Source organism: Aotus nancymaae, unplaced genomic scaffold (assembly GCF_030222135.1).
Source record: "Aotus nancymaae isolate 86718 unplaced genomic scaffold, 86718_ANA_hifiasm-v0.15.2.pri h1tg000044l, whole genome shotgun sequence".
Taxonomy (NCBI): Eukaryota; Metazoa; Chordata; class Mammalia; order Primates; family Aotidae; genus Aotus; species Aotus nancymaae.
The window spans coordinates 4,147,784-4,169,409 of NW_026988458.1; the positions used below are offsets into that span (position 1 = coordinate 4,147,784).

Sequence of the window (21,626 nt, forward strand, 5' to 3'; positions counted from 1 at the left end):
ATAAAGTTTAAGTATCTGAGGTTTTGTTAAGATTATTCTTTTCATAATTCTTATCTTCTTCAACCTTTGTTGTTCCAGATTTAAGAGATGTTTTCAAGCTGTGTTCTAAGAAGCATCCTATCCTTATCCTCCTGATCATTTGAGTTATATCTGTCTGACTCGACTGTGTCTCCCTGTTGGTTTGATAAAAGACATTTTCACACACTGTAGAGGTCATCAGTCATCTAACGTTTATTAATCATCCCCTCATTCCACATGGCCTTCTCCGGACCCCCTGGGAGGAGATAAGGTAATGAAACCTCTCCTCCCCGCTCCCAGATTCATGATCGTTTGGATAGGCAAGGTATACAGAGAGAAAATAGTTAATAATTAGGGTCCTGAAGGGTGGACTTTGCAGTGAACTTCAACATCTCAAGCCCCCCTTCTCCTACTTCCAAACCGTGCCTGAATCACCTGGGAGAAGTGAAAATATCTTTTAAAGACATCACAAGCCTCTTCGGTAACTTTCTGAAAACAGTCATTGTTCAGGGTGCTGCTTAAATGACCTTTCTGCTTCTGCTCATGGCAAGGCCCCTCCAGCTCTGAAAAGATGCAGAAGGGCAACCCACTGTTCCCCGAAAGCCCCAGCATCAATCACCTGGTCACCCAGCACAGCCAGCTTTGCACAGAATGTTTCGAAACGATTTTTACTGCAAGACTTTTCGCTAGTGGGTTCACGTGGGAACCTCTCCCTCTGGCTGTCCTTACACCTCCACATGGGTGGACACATGGCCCCCGCCTCCGGAGGGATGAAGAGGGAGGGGCTTCTGGAGAGAGGAGATCTGGTGAGGCTGGGGTCGCTCCAGCCGCGCACGTGGCACCCTGTGAACTCACAGGCGGTCATACCAGCTCCTTCCCTGGTTCTCAGCCCTTTTCTCCGTGCAGTTCAGGGCAATGGTCACCTGGACATTTGTGTTGCCAGTCACAGATTCTCAGAAACGGAAACGGAACTCGCTAGCGATGTCGCGTGAATAAGTTTGCTTTAGGCTGGGACAAGCCTAGTCTTTGCATAACGGGCTTCTGGGTGCGCTCTGGCCCGCTGCGTGCGCGCAGGAGGCGGTCACAGGGCCACCCGGGCCCCCTGGGCGCACGCGCTGCCTGCCCGCCTGCCCCGCGCACCTGCAGGAGGCCCCGGCGCGCTCGGTCCCTCCCTCCCTCCCTCGCTGCGCTGCGAAGGGCACGGGAGAGGGGGATTCTAGCAGCTCTGAATCACTTTCCCACAGCCTCTGCGTGGGGAGCGCTTCCTCCGATGCACGCCCTATTTGTACTTCCTGAGTGCGCGTGGACCGCGGGCCCTGCTCGCCGCAGACTCGCCCGAAATAGCAGCGCGCGGGCCCGGCCCCCCGCGCCGCCCGCAGCATCTGCCTCCCCCTCCCGCCTCGTGGGCAACCGGGCGCGGTGAGTCACGGTGACACTGAGTCACTCGCCAGCGTCAGGAAATGCCTTTTTTAGACTTCCAGTTTGAAATGGAGCAGCAGATGACTTCTTAAATTCGGTGTTTTATCTCCAGTTTCCCTGGGGGCAGGTCTTGCTTGTTTCAGGTTTCCCCGCGACTTGCTGCTTGGGGCCAGTGCTGCCCTACCTGTACCTAGGCTCTCCGCCTTAAGGGATATTCATTTACCCGATGCAAATGAGAACATCCTGCAGACTGGTTTTGAAGCAGGCTTCTCTAGACACGCCCATGCAACAGCGTGTTATTTGCACGTGGGTGGACGGCTTGCGATCTGTGGCGCGTTCCCAGGACAGGCTGCAGGTGGCACCCGGGCCCTGATTGCGGAGTTCCACTGCTGCAAGATGGCTTAGGTGCAATTTCCAGCGGCATTGTCCTTTTTAATTCAGTGTTTACCAAGACAGCCCTGAAGCAGGTTACTGGGTGCTAATTAGGGTCTATGGCCAGGTCCATGTATTTTTTTTTAACGGAAAACTGTGTTGGAAACAAAGTGGACGGAGAATTATTCCAAATATACTAAATGAAGCCTTTCACCAGAGTTCGCAAATATGAATTATAACAGTAAAAATACAGTGGGAACACACATTTTTAAGGAATTCAAATGGGCATCCGTGGTACTGTATGCGTCCTTACTGGCATTGGGGGTTTCTTCCTAAAGGAAGACGCCCTCCTTGGTGCTTAAAGAAATCTGACCTCTAGCGCCCTGTGCCTTCCATCCTGTCACTGCTAACTGCTACTGCCACACATTTATCAAGTGTAGAAAGGACTGGGAGCCTCACCTTGCTGCATAGAGGGGGAGTGTTTCCGGGACACGTAAGGAGCTGGGGTTGAATGTGGTGAGGGGATTGCCCTCAGAAGCATAGAGTCCTGTGAGGATGGCTTCTCAGCTTTGCTGGGGTAACAGGACACATTGGCTGAGACGTCCCCCATTGTCCGACCTCCTAATTAGAGCCCCAGCTGAAGACAAAGAGGCCACAGTGCCTAGCATTCTGAAGAGAGCTGCCAGCAGTTGGGGGCAGGGTTTCCGTTCTGCTCAAGGAGCCCGGCTCCGTCAGCCACCCCAGCCCTCTCCAGCCCACACCCATTTCTGGAAGAAGAGAGGAGAGGAGAGTTGGGGAGAAGGCAGGACACCCCAGTCTACAGGGGTCCTGTGCTTCCCCTCTGGGAGGGACATCTTTCTTGCCAAATTTTCTGCCCCCACGCCCCAGGACCATGGGAATAGCTCAGACTTTGTGGGTGTCTTCTAAGAGGGGAAGCATGGCATCTCTAGCCCTGGCTGGGATTCTGATCATGTCCCCCGCACCCATCTGAGGGAGCAGCACAGAGCTGGAGGAGCAGGGCACACCCACAGCTTTGAGGGGCTCAGGGCTGTGAGCTTTGTCTGGGGGCCTGTGGGAGCTTGGCTTGAGAGTATTCTCTAGGGAGAGGGGCCAGCTCTGAGAGCTGTGAGGCATGCTTTGGGGTGTGAAAGGAAAGTTCATATTGGGGCTCTAAAATCATTAAGCTAAAGGGAAAAGTCAAGCTAGGAGGTGCTTAGGGCAGGCCTGCCCCCCATTTTGGAAAGGCTGATCAGAAACTCAACAGAGTGCAACCTGTGTCTCTCACCGACCTGTGATCTGGAAGCCCCCTCCCTGCTTCAAATTGTCCCTCCTTTCTGTATGGAACCAGTGTGCATCTTACGTATAGTGATTGACTGATGTCTTATGTCTCCCCAGCCACCTTGGGCACATGTCATCAGGACCTCCTGAGGCTATGTCACAGGCGTGCATCCTTCCTTTGGCAAAATAAGATTCCTAAATTGACAGACACCTGTCTCAGATATTTGGGGGTTTCCAGGGGCAGCGACTGAAGCTGGAACAGAGAGAGGAGTTCGAGGGCTGGAGGGCCTGGGGAAAACTCAACTGCAGACACCCCCTCCCCCCACCGCAAGAGCACCTGGGGACCACAGAAGGCTCAGGGCAGTTTGGGGAAGGCCTGTGCTTCCACAGCTCAGCTGTGAAAAGCTGGTCCCCTCTCCCTCTCACTGCCTGGTCCCCAGCTGGGAGGAGCAGGATCAGAGGAGGAGGAAGGAGAAAGATGCAAAGAAAGGCTCTGCCTGCTTCCTGTCCCTCCAGCCCAGAGTGCTTGTTTATTTGTTTGTTCTCTATGCTGTGGCAATTCAATAGAGCCTGTGGAAATCTTTTAGAAAAAGTGACTATTTTAAAAAAGCATGTGCCAAAATACGTAGTATTATAAGAAAGAAAGAAAGAAGAAATGACTATATTAAGATGCACTTGTCAAAATATAAAAAATTTATCAATATAGTAATGTACATATTTCTTCATTGATACATTAAATAATACCGTCTAGAAGGGGATGCATTTTAGAATACTGCTGAGCATAAATAGTTTCTCATAATACCTGAAATTATTGTTATATTATGTCTACTTTTTCTGTTGGTGACAGAGTCTCAGATACTGCTAATAGTGGTTTGTGACCTTTAGTCATAATTGAAAGAAATGCTACATTGCAGAAGGTTGGTGAGAGTGAACATGTGCTGTATCCCTGATCCAAGCTCATGGATGCTGGACTCCAGGGAGCTGAATCTGAGGGTCCTTGCAACAAGAATGGGCACCTAGCCCAAGAATGAGCAGGGCCTGGGGTCTGGGGGCGTTGGATGGCCCAGGATAGCTTTATCTAGACAGGACTGGACTTTCTCTCGTCCCTAAAAGGCATCCGAAAGCTCAGGGATCTGCCCAAGCTAGTGATAAGGGATCGGAATGATCACTTTGCACAGCGCGGCCTGCCCGAGTGCAGGAAAGTGAAGACTTTTCGTCCACATTCTCTGTTGAGTTCACATGGAGCTCTTAGATGTCTGTTTCAGTGTATTCAACAGAAATGTATGGGCTTTGAAACTGGACTGCCTGTGTTTGAATTTGAAATGAATTTGGATGTTTACTTACTCTGAACTGAGTTTCATCACCTGTAAAACTTTGCAGAGTTGTGGATAAATTAGATGACCCGTGTAACGTTCTTAGGACGGAATGTGACAAGAGTTTGAATGTGGGAGCCTGGGCAGTGTGACTCCCCCACAGGGTCCTTCCCCCACGCCCTCTCTAACTCCACGAGGGTCTGTGGGTTAAAGAAGAATCAAAATGAGCCCTAAGAGTTCCCCGCAGATGTGATTGTTCATTTCCCATCATGTTGCCATTGGTAGCAAACTGGTTGTAAATAGAAGGAAACTCATGTCCTCCTTGCTGTGTGATCCCCGTGGCTCATACGACACAGCGTCCCAGGGAAGCCAACCTTCGTCACTACAAAATAGCTTCCTAAATAGGCCAGCAGGCATTATTAGCATCCTGATAGGTTCTGCTGTTGAAGTCATCCTTATCAGCTAGTATTCCAGGAGCTTTGGGTGGCGTAATTGAAACACAGCCCAGCAACAGTCCATTTTAATTATCACTACCCTGAGCCCTGACTTAGAAATCTTGACTCCTCTGAACGTCCAGCTTTGTAACTTAAGATTTGTGAGACAAGGACAGTAACATCTGCATGACCTTTTAATTTCTGCAATTGTTTTGCATGAGTTATATTAAGGAAAGCCTCTCTGAAGATGCTAAGATCTCCAACTTGCTGCTCTGTGTCTCAGGTATTTATGCAGGAACGTGGGAAGTGTGAACACCAAACACAGCCCACTTATTAATACTTTGTGTTTTATCTTGTTTTACTTTAGTTATGTAATAATAGATTCCTGGTTCCACTTTTGCATTCAATTTCACTCCGTCCTTTCCAAATGGGACAGTTCTGTTTAATTGAACACAATTACATGAAAAACGCTTATCACTTTAAAAAAATTAAAAATCATTGCTTCTCTGCTAAGATCAAGTGTAATATCTGTTCTTATCAGTTTAAAAAATTAACAAAAAAAGTATAAGAATTATACTTTTATAAAAGTATAAGAAAATTTTAAGAATTATAAATAAAAAATTAAAAATTAGGCAATTTCAAATAACCAGTTTTTCAATCACATTGAAACTCATTTTCAAAGTAAGGAACATTCCAATAGATCTCCCAAATGGAAATAACAACTTGTGACACATCCCGTGTCCCTGCGCCCTGGCCACCCGGGGAATAAGAGCCGAGTTCTGCTCCTGGTGCTTCAGGCTCCCTGCCTGACTTTGTTTTGAGTGACTGACCTTTGTATGGGACTTGATCACCACGTCAGACATGAGAATAAATGTCTGAATATCTGTATCAGTTAGCCTTGGTTGAACCACAAACCAACTCAAACAGGGCTCGAACTGTTTTATCTGCCGACAGTTGTGTGGATGTGGGCAGGTCATTTGAGCTGGGCCCCCCAGGATGGCTCTCCGTGGTGCTGGCTCATTCAAGCACCTAAGTCAGAGGATGGTCAGTTGCCTCACTTATGTCTCGTGCTGGCTGAGGGGCCGGAGGCACGAGCTGCTCATCGCCCTGCAGGGCAGCCTGTTCATGTCGTGCCGCACGGTCACAGAGTTCCCAAGAGCAGCGGCAGAGACGCCTCGTGCAAATGCGCTTTCTTAGCCTCTGCTGATGTCACATTGGCTGATGCTTCCTTGGCCAAACGAGAGCCCGTGGCCAAGCCCAGATCCAGGGCTCGGTGCTGTGAACTCCACCTCTTGAGGCAGGGACAGCGGCGGCACGGTCACATGGCAAAGGGATGTGAATATAGGCACAGAAATAAGGTGGTGTTCTTGTCATGTGCCATAATATCCTTACATGATATTTTTATCCGCCATAATGTCCTTACCATAGAGTTAAAGATTGATCACACGTTCCTAAGAGAGAAATAGGATCATATAATTCTAACCTTTCACAATATTATTGGCATTTTACTTCACTTTCTAGACATAAAATGAAATTCTAATTCCCAAGAGTTTTTTCCCCCAGTATTTAACATTTTTTTTCTGGGCTAAGTTTTTCTCCAGCCTCCCCTCTCCTTTACTACCAGGTTATTGAAGCTGTTCTTTTAAAACTACAAGGAAGAAGAAACGGAGTGGGCTCGGGAAATGTTGAAAGAGCAGCACTCCATTCATCATAGCACTGCTGAAGAGACCAGCTCTATGCGACATTGCCAGAATTTCCATCACAGGTGAGGGCGTGTGTCCTACAACCCCAGTATTTAATGAAAAAGCAATTCTGTGTGTGAGTTTTAGGACGAGACAGAAAAGCAGCGGTGCCCGTAGGGTCTCCCTCCCTCGCCCTGCCTTCTCCTTTTAAATGCAGCTCTCTCCTTCCTGGGCCGGGATGTTATGGAACCGTTACATGCAAGGGTTTCTAAGGGGGCGTTGTGAGGCGTCATCATTAGCAACCAACACTGCCGTTCTCACAAGTGAGAAACAGGCAGCCCCACCGGGGGGCAGGCCCTCTTCCCCTGTGCCCAGCCTCCCCGGCTCCAGGCGTCCTGACTCCAGTCGAGAGCCTTTGCTGAGCTCTGGGTCCTGTCCAGCTGAGCTCCCCAGGGGATAGTGAGCTTCTGCCTCAGTCCCCGCAGCCTTTTGTGGACTCGCAAGTCACATCTCTGCCACTGTCCTTAGAGATGAGCCTACACACTCATTTTCTTTTTTCCTCTGGACAAAGGAAGAAGCTTTTGAAAATCAAACTGACGGATGAGAGGGTGAAATCCACTGAGTGGGCCGTGGAGAACAGCTGTGTTTGAGAGGCAGCTCAGTGATGTGAATGAGGCCAGGAGGAGCCATGAAGACGGCAGTGCTTGTGGGCCCCCGATAAATGATGGCACTGAGCAACTGGCAGGACTGTGGGGATGGGAGGGGTCCCTCGGCCCCACCCCTCTCTGCCCCTGTCTGTGTAATTAATAGCCTGCCTCTGTCAGGGGCTCAGCCTTCAATGCTCTCTGCTGCGGCTCTGGCCAGCGAGGCCTGGAGGGGTGCTCCTTCACCTGCCCTCTCCTGGTTTTCCTGTGCCTGCCCCGTGAGCCAGGAGATGCATTCACAGCTGCCTTTTTGGATGTCTTCCTTTAAAAAGAGGCATTCCTCTGTGATTGCCTGGGGTCCTGGGGCTTACTGAATAAGATTCAGCGTGGGGAACCACAGACTACTCCTGAGAAGCTCAGTTCCAAAAGGAAAAGGAAAATGCTGACTGGGATTCCCTGATAGGCGTTGATTTGCTTAACTGCCGTCTCCATCCACTGATAACTGGAGCTTTTAGAAAGGCATCCTCTGCAGACCAGCACCAGCTTCTCTGCCCACTGTGTGCCCTGGGAGGCGGCCCGTGCCGCAGAAGCAGACACCACTGTGGCTGGGTCCAGTGGGGTCTGGCTAACAGGTTGGATGGGGGGCAACAGGGGGAGGAGGAGGACAGAGGAGGTGTTTACTCAGGTTCTCCTGTTAGGGCACCGTGGGGTGTTTGTTGGGTTTTTCTGCTGGCAGGTGCAGCTCTGGTCACCACCAAACTTTCCCAAACTATGGGGCTGCCGGCAGGGCGCGGTGGCTCAGGCCTGTAATTCCAGCACTTTGGGAGCCCAAGGTGGGCAGATCACCTTTTGGGAGCCCAAGGTTGCGAGTTCGAGACCAGCCTGACCAACATGGAGAAACCCCGTCTCCACTAAAAATACAAAATTAGCCAGGCGTGGTGGTGCATGCCTGTAATCTCAGCTAGTTGGGAGGCTGAGGCAGGAGAATTGCTTCAACCCAGGAGGCAGAGGTTGCAGTGAGCTGAGATCATGTCACTGCACTCCAGCCTGGGCAACAAGAGCAATATTCCATCTCAAAAGAAAACAAACAAACGCTATGTGGCTGCCCTCTGGGGCCACGGGCGAGACTTCTCCCCACTTCCTGAAGCCCTGAGGTGGCCTGGTGACCCCTGGGTTAGTGGACTAAACTTTACTGGTGTTCCTGAACCCAGCCTCCATCCTGGTAAAATGTCCCTTCATCCTGAGGTCCTTAATGTCAGCTGTTCGCTGCAGCATCCTGACTCATGCACAGTTGAGAGACAGTCAGAAGCCAGCAACAACGAGGGTGATTGTAACAGACCACGACTAAGGGACCCCAGTCCTGTACAGGTGCTGAAGCTGGGCCGGGGAGCGCACACGGGCACAGAATACTCAGGGACCCCAGTCCTGTACAGGCGCTGAAGCTGGGCCGGGGAGCGCACACGGGCACAGAATACTCAGGGACCCCAGTCCTGTACAGGCGCTGATGGTGGGCCGGGGAGCGCACACGGGCACAGAATACTCAGGGACCCCAGTCCTGTACAGGCGCTGATGGTGGGCCGGGGAGCGCACACGGGCACAGAATACTCAGGGACCCCAGTCCTGTACAGGCGCTGAAGCTGGGCCGGGGAGCGCACACGGGCACAGAATACTCAGGGACCCCAGTCCTGTACGGGCGCTGAAGCTGGGTGGGGGAGCGCACACGGGCACAGAATACTCAGGGACCCCAGTCCTGTACAGGAGCTAAAGCTGGGCCGGGGAGCGCACACGGACGCTCTGTAGGGAAATGCATTAGGATTGGTGGGAGATCGCCCACTGGAGTCTTTTCATCACACGGTTCTTGCAGTGCTTCCCTGTATCCACGGTTCCAAACGATCTTCAGTGGGGAGAATTTGTGTGTGTGTGTGTGTGTGTGTGTGTGTGTGTGTGTGTGTGTGTGCGCGCGCGCGCGCGTGGAGGCCTTAATACTTCTGGAAGCATCCTTTTAACCCACTGTTTTCATCTATACACATATCACCTGTTTCGTGGCTAGGACTTGGTAGGATTAGGCATACATGGGCCAAAGGTAACTTCAGTCAGACCCGGTTTAGTTATAAAATGACAGAGTGAAAATAGATCCAATATGTTAAGGGACATGCCTTAAGCTTATCCAGCCTGAACAACGTTAATGATAAGTAGAAACAAGCAAACGAAGAAAACCTTTTGAAGTAGCAGCAGAGGGGAGGGGTGGGTGGTGGCTCCTACTGAGTTGAGGACAGAGCCGTTCCTCTCACTGATGTGCTTCTCCCTGGAGGTGGGGTGGGGTGCACGTGGTGTGCGCAGGGTGGATCCCACACTGGTGCCAGGACCGCCAGAGTGTGTGTTGGTGGGGAAGAGAAGGAAAGGAGGGGCGTCTCTAGTGTCCACTGTGCTGATTTTTTTTGTGGACATGGAAATGCGAAGGCAGAGAAGATGTCTCTGTCTTTTGCAGGAGAGCTCACCCTCTCCTGGTTAGTTAGGGTCAGCCACACCGCATCCGGATCCTGCCAGGAGCTTGGAATGCCCAGAAGGCTGGCGGTGACGCTGTGCTGGACACTCCACCACGCCGGGCTGCTGTGCCTGGGGCGGCGGATCCACAGAGCTGCGGAAGATGTGGTGAGAAGAGACCCTGGGGGAGCCACAGAAGCAGAAGCGCCTCCCTCCCCACTCCCTGCACACCCACCCCTTAGCTGGGAGCGCCTAACATGCAGCCAGAAAAAAAAATGTGGAAGGCCGGTTCGCATCTACTGCCTAGAGAGCAAAATCCTCAGTGGTGTTGGTTTCGCGTGTGTGCCCATGTTCACTTCCTAGGGCTGCTGAAACAAAGCACCACAAACCGCCTGGCTGAAAACAACAGGAATTTGTGTCTCATCGCTCTGGAGGCTGGAATTCTACGATCAAGGTGATGTCAAGGCCAGGCTCTCTCTGAGGCTCGGGGGTAGAAGCTGTCCTGCCTCTTCCTGGTTTCTGGTGGGGCGGACGGTGCCCGCGGACCCTCCTGCAGGCTTGCAGATGCATGGCTGCGACCTCCGCCTTCACTGCACACCAGGGTTCTAGTGTGACTCGGCCTTCACGCGGCGTTTCCCTCTTTTTATAAGGGCAACAGTTGTACTGGATGAGGGGCCCCCATTCCAATGCGACCTCGTTCTAATTAATCACACCCGCAAGGACTCTATTTCCAAATGAGGTGACATTCTGAGGTCCTGGGGGTTACAACTTCAACATCGTTTTTGGAGAAAACAACTCGACCTTTAACAATTAAGGGAAATGGTTTCATTTTTAGCAAGTGGACGTTAGAGTTCGCTCCTCGAGGCATTTTTCTCAAGGATTTCTAACGATAGCTCATGGTACAGGTTGCATTTATTTTTCACCGTAATGATTTTTGAGACGTCAAAGCCTTGGCCCAACGACATGGGTGAGTGTGTTTTCACTGTGAGAAAGGATTCTGTGCTGCTTTCAGATGTCTGCGGGTTTATTTTTAGCTGGACAGGAAACGCATCTTACGCTCACGTTCATTTGTCGGCTGCCCCTTTTTTGGAGGGATGTTATTGTTAGAAAACCACGTTCAGTGTGGAGATGAGTTTGGACTGAGCACCACGCAAGTCTCAGTTATAATTATACCACTCTCTGCTATAGATTTTCCAAAATAATCTTTCTGTTCATCAGAATGTGAAAGCTTTCAAATAATGGCTCCGTTTGTTAGGCACAGTTCCCCAGCACAGCAGCTGCCTTGCGTTTGTCTTTAAGTGAAGGGTCCAGAGGTTTCGATCTAACCTGGGGTTGAATTGAAGGTAGCGTGTCCATGTAGTGAGATGTAAAGTGAAAAATAAAAAAATATAAAAGTGCTATGTCGTGACCACATGATACCAGAGCCATTCTTACTTGTTACGACTAAACTTCCAGTTGTTTCAAACGGAGGGGAACAGTTCAATCCAGACCTTACCTAAATTTTTCATTGTTTCAGCAAAGGGCTCTGTGATTGGGGGCAGTTTAACTCCTAAGTAGGGGACCTTTCCCTCAGACAAACCGCTCGTATTTGTCACTGGCGCCAGGGATAAGCTAGTGTTTCAGAAGAGAGCAAGGTAATTCCATCCTAATGCCGTAACGAGGGTGACAGTGAGGTATAGGACATGGCGGGACATTCCACCTAAAAATAACCGTCACGGTTATATTGGCAGGTGGCTGTGATCTCCATCTCCAAAGGGGAAGCTTCGGGGGGAGGTTCTTTGGCCCTCCTTGGTGGGATTGCCTGGGAAAAGTGATCATTTCACGGAATGGTGTCTGTCTCTCCATCCTCTTCTTTGAGAGACTTCTGAGTGAATAAAACTATCATTCTCACACCCCAAACCAACACTTTAACCCTCTGTTGAGGTACGATTTAAAAGATGCGTGAGGATGGATTCTATTTTTCCCTGACCAAACATGCTGAGTCTCAACAAATAGCCTAGATTTCTTTCTGCTGTGCCTTGAGTGATGATTACAAACACTCCAGCCTTTCACGTTGGTAAGGGCCACTCTCAGGTTCACTAGCATCTTGGCTGGTGACCACTGATGAAGGTGCCTGCTGTGAGCTGGGCACGTATCACCCATGTGGCATGTCCCACCTCATTTAACCCTTGCTGCAACAGCCAGATCGAGCTCCCTGTGTCACCTTTACAGAGAAGTAACATGGTTGTATGGAGGTTGTAAGTTTTCTTGCCGAGTTAAATGAGGAAACAGAGACCGGAGTAAGGAAATTAAAAGCCAATTTATTCAGCTCCCGGGCGAGGTTCTATGGTCCTGGAAAGGGGCCAAAGAAGTCGCACTTCTCTTCTTGGGGCGTGGGGTTTTATAGGGAGTGGAGGTAGTTGATTGGCTGCGGGGGAAACAAAGCAGAGGTAGTCTCATTGGTTATGAAAGGACTGGGCACGGACGAGGCGAGCCGCCACTGGCAGCCAAGCTGGGCTACTGGCAAGTGGGCTGGTTGAGGACATATGGGGCAAGCTGCCATAGGGCAGGTCTTTGGCGGGATTTTTCAAAATTTCGGCAGGTGCATAGTTTGCTGATGAGTGCAGGACTGAGATTGGAGTGCGGAAATGGGTGTGGGGAGCCCGCGTGGAGAGGGCAGTAGCTGAGTAATGCGCTCAGAATGGTGACGTAGTTTTCAGGCGCGGAGAGAGAAGCGTGTGTCCCTTTGGCTCCCAGCGAGGCCACGGGCCTTACAGAGGTCAGCAGGGTAAACTGTGTGGGGGCTTTGACCATTCATCTCTTTGCTTTAGGCCGGAGATCACTCGCAGGTGAATCACCTGCCCCCTTCCTTGGGCTTTCTGGAGGGATGGACAGAGGTACAGTATTGGGACTACCGCTTCTCTCTGTGCAAACAGCCGTCTTCCCATTTTAGGAAGGGAGCTATCTGTACTAGAGAGACTCCCATGAATCAAGAAGCAGCTCAAAGCGAGCTTTCGTGTACTTCCAGGGGTCTGTGGCTCTTTCACCTCTGCTTCAGCATCTCTGCTCTCCTCCCCTTCCCCGGCTCTGATAGAACCCTGAGGACCTCACTTCCCTTGCTCCTGGACTTGCAATTAGGAATATGGTTAAAAAGTCTCCTCTAGAGGGGCCCAGTTCCAGCTAAGCCAATCACCCATACACACCTTTGTGCCTTGGGTTGTTGGTTTTCAACTGCACGGGGCACACCTCATTCCTTGGAGGGTTATGTGGGGTTTGTTGATGTTGTAATCGATGGCCCATGTGATTTGGAAAGACGGACTCCGAGGGTTAAAGCAGGATGTATCCTTCCACATTTTAATTGCTCCCAAGAATGATCAGATAATTGCCTTCCTTTGAAGGATCCATGAGAATGTGCTGAAGTGTCCCAGCAAAACAAAAGAGAGTCTCTGAGCGGTTTCTATTCTTGTCTGGCTCTGTTGACAGCGATTGAATGCTCTGGGGAAGAGAAAAGGCTGGCAGGGAGCCTGGGCCCAGAGGAACGTGAGGAGAGCCGGGCCCCCTCCGAGAGACGCTAGTGCGCTCTGCTCATTAGAAGGAGAATGTGTCACTTGTGCTGCCTTCTGCGCTCTGCCCCTCCTCCAGGGAGGACTTGTTGAAGGCATGAGAAACTATGAAGCCTGAGCCTGGGGCTGGCAGCTGCCACTGCACGGGAGAGCCTGCCTCCGGGAGCCAGGGCCGGCCGACCTGAGCGCACACTTCCTTCCTAGACTCGTTACAAGCGTTCCTGGGAGATGGAAATTCTAAAAGGCCTGGCTGGCTATAAATGGAGATTGTGAAAAGGCTAAAGCACTTTTGTGAAGTCAGATGTGACTCATCTCCTGCCTGTCCTGAGGACCTGCTGGTCCAAACAAGTGGATGCATTGGTGAGAAAAGAAAAGGAAAGAAAAGGGAAAGGAAAAGAAAATTCAATCTCAGCATTTGCTTTTGTGGTGGTTTCTGTGCTTGATTGTCAAAATTCCTGGGGAGAGTCTTCAAAGCAACATTTTCTGGTGTGACCGTGGATTCTGGCTGCGCTCGGGTGTTGGCGCCTATGTTTCTAATGGAGAAGATATTTCTTTCTGTGTCCAGGAGTCATGGGTTGGGTGGTCTGGGGATGAGACGATGTCAGGGATCAGGCCACAGGGTGCAAATGCAGGAGGACTTCGACACTGTGGACTCCAAAGTCCAACAGGCAGGCTGGGCACAGGCTTGGCCCAGCACGGTGCCTGAGACGGACCTCTGCATCTTGGAGAAGATCACCAGGCCCGGTGGGTATTTCAGGGTTGTTATAAAGTCGGGCAATGGGACCAGGACAGAAGCTTTGAGGCTCAAAACAGTAGTTCTATGAGTAGTTCAGTAATGCAGAATCAGGGCCACAGGAAACTCAGCTTCTGCAAGCTGATGCTGCCTCCATAAAAAACGGGTCTTTCCAAGGTTCATGGCCTCTGCAGTTGCCTGGGTGTGCACTGGCTTTTATTCTGGTAACTTGTGAGCCTGCCTGTCTCCCTGTGTATTTAGTTGCCCTTCTGTTGTACAGGGTCTAGGATTTGGGAAGGGTTGGGTTCCTGCCCCCAAGTCCTCATCCGTCCCTGGGACTAGTGTCAGGGTCATTGGACTGTGCCTTGGTTGTGTCCACGGATGGCTGTGCATGTGAACAGGTTGACATAAGGGAAGGAGCGCATCTCCTCACTCCTCTTGTTCTCTGAGTTTGGTCAGGGGACAGTGTGTCTCAGGTGGCCCCCTGGCCGTGAGGCTGACGAGTGTGGAACACACCTGAACTGAGCCCAGCTGACCCACCCCTGAAGCAGAACCGCACCAGCCCTCCTCTGGCCTTCAGTGCCAAAAATGAAGGCTGTAGACGCATGAAGGTTGCACAGGCAATCCCGACCTCAATGGCGGGGATGGGCTAGTGCCCTCCATCAAAGTAGGAGGGACCTCGCAGTCTGTGATGACGCATCTAATGGAGGGAGGGTGAGGACTTGGCAGCAGCGATCTGGTCCACCCCACTGAGCCACCGAGACTGTAGCTGCTGAGATGTTCAGAATTCATTGTTTTTTGTTTGTTTTTGTTTTTTAGATGGAGTCTCGCACTGTTGCCCAGGCTGGAGTGCAGTGGCGTGATCTTGGCTCACTGTAATCTCTGCCTCCTGGGTTCAAGCAATTCTCCTGCCTTAGCCTCCCGAGTAGCTGGGACTACAGGTGCCATCACATCCAGCTAATTTTTTTGTACTTTTAATAGAGACGGGGTTTCACCATGTTGGCCAGGCTGGTCTTGACCTCGTGATCCACCCACCTCGGCCTGCCAAAGTGTAGGGATTACAGGCGTGAGCCACGATGCCTGGCCCAGAATTCATTTTATTAAGTAGCACGAATGGATGAATAGAGTGTCTTCAGGTCCTGAGTGAGCCTGGGTTTCATGGAGGGTTAGCCAGGAGGTCAGAGGGACCTCAAGATGCAGAACTGGGACTGTCAGGATGGGAGGGTCCTGGCTGTAGAGACTTCGGCAGGAGAAGGAGAAGACAGGGAGCCCAGCCAGTCAGTTTTTCCTCAAAGCCCACCAACAGCAAAAGCAACAGCAGCAGCCAAACAGACCTCCTCCTTCCTGCGGAGTTCCCTTCCGGGGTCCAGCCACCGCCACGCTTGCCCTCCTGTCATCTGGGTGGTGTGTGCTGTATTCATAGTCATTGTGGGGGGGGCGTCTCAGGAACCCCCTCACATCGCTGTCCCTTTCAATTACCCCCCATTTGATCTCCTTCTTTGAAGTGGGGTTTTAAAAGCACATTGACAGCATCATTTGGGTGATTGGCCCTGCTATTGTACAGAGGTTTAAGGAGATTAGCTCAGCCCCTAGACAAGATGGGTGGACCTCATTGCTCCTTGGCACCCAGTCATTAATCTGTTCTTAGCGCCGCTTCTTGAAGTGGGGAATGCCTGGGAGACAGGCTGCAGGGCTCGAATCCGGAGGCCCTTTGTCGGACACATATTCTCAACAGCACTCAGCCTCCGCTGTGCACAACAAAAGACATTTTCCTGAATGATGGGAGGCAAAGTCCATTAACTGCAAAACTACGTGGAAAAATGGCTTTCACGGTTTCCTGGGAGGTCGCTCCTGTGATTACAAATCCCACGAACTTTCATACATGAGAATTCAGCAATAAACCCTGGATTTCCTGGGGACTGTCTCTTGCTAGTTGTTGTAAGTCACAGCCTTCTGGAGTTCAAATGGTCTCCCTTGTGCTATCTGCAGCACCTCACCACCTCACGGTGCCACAATGCTATCGTGGTCCATTTCTGAGCAAAACAGACAGTCTGCAAATGTGTAGGTTTCCATCCTTGTAAGTCATATTCTAATGTTGGAGAACCCCCATGCACGTGTTTTTAACATATAAATGCCATGAAAAGAAAATGTGCTGATGAATTGTGTTTCAAAGCTGTTTTCACAAGTCTTTTTGTTGTTGTTGTTTTGAATTCTTAAAACAAAGCACCCGCTTGTGTAGACTAAGTTGGGAAGGGTGCTTGTCTTCCCAGACCAGCTGACACAGACTAGGGAAAGCGTAACCACTGAGTTAGGATACCAAATGCTGCAGGAACTAAGCGCGGTATTGACAAAGCTTCTGTCTGCAGAAAAGAGTTACACACATCCTCTGGAGCATTTAGGAAACGTCCTCCTTGTTTCCTTTAGATTCCAGAGTTTCTCCTGGTTTCCCCCGCCCCTCCCTCATGTCCTTTGCTGGAGAACCTGCGTGGAAGAATGGAAGTCAGGAGCAGCGGCTGCTGAGGCAGGCAGGGCAGAGCCCAGGGAACACGGGGGCTCCCCACAGCCCCAGACCGGCTGAGCGGCACGACGGGGGCTCTTGTGGGGCTATTGCAGTGGGAAGAGAGATTCAGAATCGCTGGTTCTGCTGGGTGCGGGAAGCGTGGCTCCCATGCCTATGTGTCGGGGGCGAACCTGGAGGTGGGATTGGCTCATGTGGGTTTCGCCGGCACCTTGTTGCTGAACAGGGTCTGGGAAGCTGTAGAAGCTGGGACCTTAGTCACTGGCCTTTTGTCAGAGATTCTGAATGGCAACCGGTTTCAGCTGTGATCCACAGAAGGCAGTTCCTGGCTCCCACCGGGCTCCGGCACGAGGTCCCCGGGTCCTCCCCGAGTCAGCCCTGGGCGGGGGTGTGCTCGCCTTCATGTTCCACTCTGCTAGAAGGTTTCCAAAGCACCGCTCTTTGTGTCCCTGGGTTTAAAAAATTCTTTCCTGGAAAAGCTGTTGCAGTTTTAACTTAAGCCTTTTTTTTCCCGTAAGACCCAACTGTGTGCCCACAGGACTGCATGGGTGTCCGCAGCCAGCTCCCCGCGGAGTCTTTGTGACCCGTCCAGTTTACACTTGCTTTTTATTTTCTCAGAAACTGTGGTCTCCCAGGAGTCACGCCAGCTCCGGGAAGGTATGCTGTGTGGGTCGGCGCCACCACGAGCGGGGCAGGCCCAGACGCGTCTAACCCCCGAGGCTCCCTGAGGGTCACCTGCTTTCCACTGGCAATTGGATTTGGCTGACAGCTCAGGGGCCCTTTCCAGTGTGTGTGGGGAAGATTAGAATCCTTATCTCATCAATTACATGAGGGAGGGCTTTCTATCAGTTCTCTCACCCCTTTTACAAGTTCTTCAAAATTAGCAGCAGAGATGAGTGAACTGCCATTAATAACTGAGTGGCTCAATCTCATTGACACAGAATTTGCAGACCCCTCATTCTTTTCTGTTATGAGTTGAATTGTGTGTCTCAAAAAGTTCAAGTCCCAAATCGGGTACTTCTGCATGTGGCTTTATTTAAAGACAGAGTCCTTGCAGGCCATGTTAGAGTAGGGTGGATTCTAACCCAATGTAACCGCTGCCCTTACAAAAAGAAGAAAATACCTATGAAGACAGACACTGGCAGGGCGAGCATGGCCTGAAGGTGACGGCAGAGGTCGCAGGGACGCGTTAAGAGCCAAGAACTGCAAGGATCGCTGGCACCACCAGAAGCCAGGAGGAGGCAAGGAGGTTCCACCCAGAGTCTTGGAGCATGGCCTTATGACACCTGGATTTCAGACGTCTAGCCTCCAGGATGAAGAGACAGGAAATTTCTGCAGTTTAAAGCCACCCAGTTTGTGCTATTTTCCTGTTGAAGCTCTGGCAAGTGAACATACCGTTTGCTGGGCACACTCACTTAGACTGGTAGATCTTTTATCCCCATTCAAAGATCAGAACACCAGCCTCAGAGAGGTTGAGCAGTGTATTCAGCGTCACGCAGCTTTCCTGGAGCTAGAAGTGGTACTTCGGCTGGTTGCTACAGTTCTGGCCTCACCGTTTTGTTAGTTTTCTGCTTACCAAAAGATACATTCCCCGGGTTTGTGACTCAGGGGATGGAAGGGACAAGCAAAATGATTCAACAACGTTTTGAGGTGTGATTTCCAGACATTAAGAGTTAAAATGAGTTTCAACAAGTGCATACCTCCATATAACCCAAATCATATCAAATCCATATAACCCAAATCATATCAAATCCATATAACCCAAATCATATCAAAACACGCAACTTTTCTGCCACCCGGAGAGTGTTCCCGTCAATTCTAGTCCTCTCGCCACTGATCTGACTTCTCTCTGGACAAATGAGTTCTGCCGGTTCCTGACCTTCGTAGAGGAGGGACTCACTCTATTTGTTTGGCTTCTTTGTTCTGCACAGTTTTCAGATCTGCCCATGTTGTTAGGTTCTCAGGGGGCTGGTTTCTTTTTATGGCTCCGCAGTTTCATCATATGACTTCGCCGCAATTCGTCTGCCCATTCACCTGGTGGTAGACATTTAGGTTACTTCCAGTTTGGGGCTATTATGATGAAAGCTGCTGTACATAGTCCCACAGCCTGTGGCTGTTGCTCCATTTGTCTTGGGTAAATATCTAGGAGTGGAATTGTTGGGTCACACGATGCAGGTATAGTTAACTGTATGAAGCAACTGAGAACCCATTTACAAAATAGTAAAACCATATGAAGATGAAGGCACGTCTGCTCTGTGACAGCCCCCTCTTCCAATTGTCACCGGATTTGCAGCTTGGGCTTCGGGCTCAGGCTGTTGGCCTCCGTAGCTCTAAGAATTGAGCAGAGAGCCTTACCCTCACGGTGAGCGTTCCAGCTCCAAACAAGCGTTCGCAGACAGAGAGAGTGAGCAGGAATGCAGTTCACTGAGCAGGCGAAAGTCAAAGCTTCCACAGCACGGAAGGGTGGAAGGGGCCCAGGAGGGTTGCCTGATGGCCGGGGCTGCCTGGGCTTCTATCCCCAAGTAATTCGCAGTTGCCGAGCCTTTGCCCCCTAGTCCTGCGGGGGAGGAGGCTTGTGACCATGAGTCACTGAATCTCTCCTTCTGATGGTTGTTTCCTCATTTCTATCGAACTTGCGAGGAGTATCGGAATGTGGCTGAGCAGCTGAGTGATACTTTGAGCACGGCCTCCTGACATGGTTGAAGTACCCGTGTTGACCTTTTCCCGTGCTAGAATTTCCAAACGATTCCCCATTGACCCAAAAGGTTTTATTCCCTCACTGTGGCACAGGCACAGTCTAGTCACGGTGAGGAAGTTCAGTGGCTGCGTTTGGCATGGTATGTTGCTGCTCCACAACCACACACGGACAGGTCCACGCAGCTGCTGGGCTTTCACTGTCGTGTTTCAGAGAAGCATCTAGACTTACATGTTAGAGTCGCTGGAGGGACAAAGCTGATACGGGAAAACGTTATAAATGCAGTTTTACTTAAAGATAGAATTTACTTAAATATAGGATTTGTACCTAAATATAGAATTGTTTTACTTAAATATGAAATTTGTTTTACTTAAATATATATTTGTTTTTACTTAAATATAGAATTACTTAAACTATAGAGTCAATTTTCTTGATTTTAAAAATGGCCAGCTCCTTTCCATAGAATTCACAGATCACAGGAGCTACCATTAGAAAATAACATGGACTTAGGGAGCTTCTTGGCGTTTCAACTTATCAAGCACATTCTCAGAATGGGCAGTTTCTTCCACATTCGATCTTGCAGAAGGCTGTGGAGAACAACAGAGTAGAGAAAGAGCAAGTCTGTCTCTAAGGAGCCTGGCACAGCTGCTAGTGGGGGGAGGGCAGAAAGAGGGAACAGGGTGAAGGAAGAGTGGGGAAGAGATGCAGGGGGCCAGCGGGAGCAGCAGCGGAGGGCCGGGGAGAACGAGACAAAATCCGAGAGAAGAAGAGGGGAGAAGCAGAAGACACAGATGCTGTGGAATAGAACACAGAATGCTAGTGAAATGCTCACAGAAGGTGACTCACAGAGACTGGGTCAACATCTCAGGTGGATGCCACATACACGTGGTAGATGGTGTGGCTTGCCCCATCACCGTGTCAGGGACTGATCAGTGGACACAGAGGTCTGCCCTGTACACACCACAATGTGTGCACAGTGTGGGCGCAGTGAACGTCCACAGCGGGGGTCGGGTTTCATCTACGGCTTTTCTGATGACCCAGCATCTCCCTGACGCCGACTGCTCTGGAGATAAACAGTCCACAGAGCACAGAAGTCCCTGATTAAGTGTTCCATTGCAAGGTGGATTGTTGCCCCTTGGGTAACTGTGTGTCCCCAGGGAAGGCAGAACGCTTTCAAGGGACCTTGGCTTGCAGTGCAGCGGGCTAGCCCTGAGCACTGACTCTGTCATAACCAACTGCAAACCTGGGGCTGTGTCTTTGCTTCTCTATGTCTCAGTAGGTTCCTCTATGAAATGGGCATTATAACCATGGAGTATACAACATAACACAAACCACTGAGCCCTGTCCCCAGCGTACAAAGCATGCTCCAAAGACACCAGCTCTTATCAATACTTCTCTTGACTCTTTTATTATCATGAGAGGAGTAGCAGGGACACTTAGCACTCAGCTACAAAGGATTCTATCTTTAGAAAGGTTGCATTATACAGGGTAGGTCTATTTAAGGTCTGGAATCTACCAGCTGTGACCTAAACTTGTTTAACCTGTTATTTATTTTGTAAACCTATTAACATAGATTTTTGAATAGGTAACATATTCATATGGTTCAAAAATACATAAGAAGTAAAACATTGAGAAATGGCTCGTGTTCCATTCACTCACCTCCTGCTTGCGCCGGTCCCCACCTCCCTAGAAAGCCAAGATCATTTGTTTATGTGCTTCTGGTCTGTATTAATGCATATAAAATAAATACATTTTTGTTCTTCTTTCCTGAGTTTTTTAGACAAAAGATTACGTGCAATTCACATGTCTGGCATTGCTTTTTTATTATTAATGTAATCTACCTTGGAGAGCTCTAAACATCAGTGTGCATAGAACTCGCTCCATTCTTTCATGACGGTTGTAAGTGTTGCCTCCCATGGGTGTACCACACTCTCACTCGTCCTTTCTGTGGACTCTTGAATTGCTTTTCTAACAGTTCACTGTTACAAGAAATCTTCCCGTAAATAACCCTATGCAAGTATATCTGTAGGGTACCTTTCCAGAATGGGTCAAAGAGTATCAGCATTTTAAATTTTTTTTTTTTTTTTTTTTGAGATGGAGCCTTGCTCTGTTACCCAGGCTGGAGTGCAGTGGTGTGATCTTGGCTCACTGCAAACTCTGCCTCCCGGGTTCAAACAATCCTCCTGCCTCAGCTTCCTGAGTAGCTGGGACTACAGGCACCCACCACCATGCCCAGCTAATTTTTGTATTTTTAGTAGAGACGGGGTTTCGCCAGGTTAGCCAGGATGGTCTCGAACTCCTGCGTTCAGGCGATCCACCACCTTGGCCTCTCAAAGTGCTGGGATTATAGGTGTGAGCCGCCTCACCCAACCTAGCATTTTGAATTTTGATAGATATTGTACATTTTCCCTCTAAAATGGTAGCAATTTACATTCCCATGAGCAGTACGCAAAGATGACTGTTTCTTCTCGGCCTCAACAGGTGTACTATTAAA

General features: G+C 50.1%; 1 long non-coding RNA gene across 1 annotated transcript in view; it reads left to right on the forward strand.

Moving 5' to 3' along the window:
- Positions 1-9,927: 9,927 nt before the first annotated feature.
- Positions 9,928-21,626, forward strand: part of LOC105709150 (uncharacterized) — a 51,615-nt gene continuing 39,916 nt past the window's right edge. Inside the window, exon 1 of the long non-coding RNA XR_001105463.2 lies at positions 9,928-10,611. This is a non-coding gene — a long non-coding RNA (uncharacterized LOC105709150). The remainder of the gene's footprint in view (positions 10,612-21,626) is intronic.